Genomic DNA, 3884 nt, shown 5'->3' with positions numbered 1-3884 from the left:
AGTCCTATACACCTGTAACTCCAGCCAGTCCCATACACCTGTAACTCCAGCCAGTACTATACACCTGTAACTCCAGCCAGTCCTATACACCTGTAACTCCAGCCAGTCCTCTAGTGAGTCTGTGTCACACAGACACGGTGATTATCTGCATCTCCATGGATTGTTTACTTTGATTAGAGACCACACCACCACAACGAGCACATCAGAGGCTCAGCGGTTTAAGTTGTGGTGTTACAGGTAGTTGTAAGTTTTACTGTGTGAATTTATTAATACTCCCTTTTAGTAGTAGCATCACTGAAACCATGGGACTTTTTTAATCACTTAAGGAAATGAAAAATTAAGCAACAGCTGTCTTATAATGAAAACATTTTTTTTTTATGTTTTCAGTTTAGATATTATTGTGTCAGTGCAAAGCTTTGTTAATTTTATGCAATGCCATGTCTGTGTTTCAAGAGGCACAAATGAAATGTAAATAATGATAATAATTAGAAATGCAAAGAAGTGCTTCATGGAGGTTAACTTTATTATTCAAATGAATGTAACATTTCACCCACAGATTGTACCCTGTACAGATGCTGCAGGGTTTCCCGCAGCACTTTGCAGTCAAGGCGGCCGCCTTGGCAAAACAAGCCTGCCGCCTTAACTACGTCGTCAAAAAAACAAAAAAAAAAAAACGTGTTACTTTGTCCTGTTTTCTCCCTTTCATTCTAACCGTGACCAACGCCAATCTCCCTTCTCCGCAGAACGCATTAAAAAATAAGAAGAAACGTGTCATGAATCGAAAAATAATCAGATTTTATAATATTTACAAATGTGAAATGCCTCCGAGTCAGAGCTAGTGAGCGGAGCTGAGCGGTGCAAATATCTCGCTACTCGTTCTCAAGAATCAGTCAAATCGCGAACAGCCACAGCTCCGTTTAATTGTCAGGTGTGATGAAATGCGTTCATATTCCACTTTTTATGTCATAAACGTTGCAGGCCTATGGAAAGGTTTAGTGGTAGGGTTGTCCAATGATCAAGTTGTTGCTTCAATTTGTGTTTTAATTTATGCGACGCACCGATGCTGGGTTCATCCGTTTGGCGCAAGTTTAAAATATTTAGCCGACTGCGTGATTTGTCATTTTCGTTCTTTTGGCAATTAATCCCGACTGATCCCTTTAGTTAACGTTGCCAAGCTTGTTTGTTGTTGCACTATCAGTGTTGCAGTCTTTTAAAATAAATGTTCTGAGTGAATTATAGCCTATTGCCGTTGCTCTTAGTTCTTTGGGACCGGGGAGCTAAATTTACCTGACGCGAATTTGACCGGAGAAGCGGCCGAGTAAACAGCCACCTGCTCTCAGCACAGTGTTGACTTGCGATTAGACGCGCAAGACTGACAATAGACGGGCGTAGGCCCGTCCAGGGCCGTTCCCCGAAAGCATCTTAAGCCTAAGAGCGTCGTAAAGTCCCTCTTACGAACGTCTTAAGATTTGCCGACAGTTTCCCGAAACCATCGTAGCTTAAGAGCGTCGTGAAAACACTCGTAGATCTACGAGTGCTCCAGAGTAGGCTACTCGTTACCGGCTAAGAGCGTCTTAACAGTACTTCTCACTGAGGTCACCAACAGGACATACAGAGGAATTACAACTTAGAATACATAATCCATCTTACGTTCCCATTCTTTATTGTGTTTACCTGTGATGAATCAGATTTTAGCGTGCAAAATAGCCTACATTTAATGGTCATAATAATGTGATGAACAACAATGCAATCAAGTTATGAAACGAGACGTTGCCAGAATAGTTTGACATTATCTTTGCTAAGTGAATATTTTATTAGGCCTATGAGGTAAAAAGCAGAGAAAGCAACATGTGGTGTAGTCTGTAGCCTACTGCATCAAAATCTAAGCCTACACATTTCCTCTCTTTCTTACTCGACTTCTTTCTTATCTTCAAACGTGTTCTTAAGTGACACCGCGAAAAAATATTGCATGGTGCAACAATCTAATCTTAAAATAATTACAATTATGTATGTCTCCGTGTGGTATATAACCTACTTGGGATGCTTACATGCAGATGTCAAAGTGTTTCTATTTTCGTATTGATGTGAATTAATGTGTAGATCCGAAGTTTAAATGGTAGACCTATAGCTGTGACGTGCAGTCACCTGACATCACCGTCAAATCAGAGGATATTTCGGAACTATTAACGTGGACAGCTCCCCTTAAGAGCATCTTAAGAGCAGTGCACGCGCGTTCACGCTACGAGCATGTTCGGGAAACAGTCGGAAAAACCAAACGAACGATCGTAAGATGAATCGTAGAAAACCCTCGTAAGAGCGTGTCTCCGTCGTTATCGGGAAACTGGGGCCCGGCCCATAGGATTGAGGTCTGGGGATCGGGCTGGCCACTCCATAACGTCAATGTGAACTCATGAGGCTGTTCATGCAAGAAGTTTTTGAGGACTCGGACCCCACATATTTTGCAGAGGAAATGAAGATTATCCCCAACCCTCTAGACCGCTCAGTAGAATTCGTAAAAACTCCAAAGGCTGAGCTGGTTGCCATTCACGTCTCCCGCTTTAATCAATAGATGGTCTGAAACCTATGTAATCACCAGATGGGAACTGCTGCCGTATCCGCTGCACCACACGACCCGACGACAAGGACCTACTGTAAGTAACCCCAGCACCAGCTTACAAAGCTGCGAAAGGCAAGATGCTTGAAACGCCTGAAGGGACAAGCAGAGGCGATTCTAGAGTCTGTGGGGGCCCCAAGCAAAAATTTCAAGGGGGCCCTACCGACCAGTGTTCATCACCATTATATTAGGCTAAAATAATCTGATACCAACGGAAAATGTACTAAATAAAACCTTTTTTTTAATTCCAAATGTTCCAAACATGAAAAACTTCTCTGGATAAAGTCTATCTTTTATTCTTAAATAAGCTACTTGGTTGACCCATCTCCTGACAACATTACAATGTTGTTTGCTTACAAGAATTATTAGCATGTTGGAGCTGGGAGAAAAATAGCTGGGCCTATAAACAGGAATGGAAAGAAAACTTTGCGTTCATCTTACCCAGTTTCACAAATGCAAAACCTGTGTATCAGATATGAAACAACGCTGTCACAATAAATATTATACCACACTACAAAACGCAGCTATTTGCTCCAAACAAGCACAAAGGCGCAATATTGAAGCGCTGGCCGAGGTCTATGCACAGCTATCAGGATCCAGTGCATTCTGGTGTCCTTTCTCCGTCATGAGGTGGACAGGCCCTTAGTTTTGGAGCCAAATGTTGGAGTTAGAATAAATACCTCTATGCCAATTTATGTTCAATTCTATGCTTGATCATTTTTATTTTCTGTAACTGAAAGAGTTTGATTCTAAGAAAAGGGGGGATGTCATGTCCATGTGTAAGACACCCTATCAGAATGTTCAGGGGTATTATGGGTAGGACGGGGGAGGTGGAGTTCATTCAATTTGTGCTCAGTAAGCAACAGACGTGTCTATGTGTGGTCCATATTATTTATATTAAAGTCTGCAATATCTCCTTAATTCATAAGTAAAGTTGAGATATAACAACTATCAAAATTGTACATTAGCCAATTCTGATGGGTATCGATGTAGGTAGTAAACAATGATCAGCCAATATCCAAACGAGTGTGTTACCTAAACTTATATTTATGTTCATAGTTCAAAGTTACTTACAATGACAACAATAAACATAAATGCTAAAATTAAAATGTATAAATGATATTTCTAAATAGAGTCAACCAAATGTAACAGAAAATGTAAGTCATTTGAGGCTTTTTACAATCAATCACAAGAATTAAGAGCATTAGATAGCCTGTATCATTCTACCAACCAAACAGACACATGCAAACGCACACAATTAACACGGTCG

This window comes from Alosa alosa, chromosome 3, assembly GCF_017589495.1.
Source record: "Alosa alosa isolate M-15738 ecotype Scorff River chromosome 3, AALO_Geno_1.1, whole genome shotgun sequence".
NCBI classification, from domain to species: domain Eukaryota; kingdom Metazoa; phylum Chordata; class Actinopteri; order Clupeiformes; family Clupeidae; genus Alosa; species Alosa alosa.
This window is presented reverse-complemented; position numbering follows the sequence as displayed.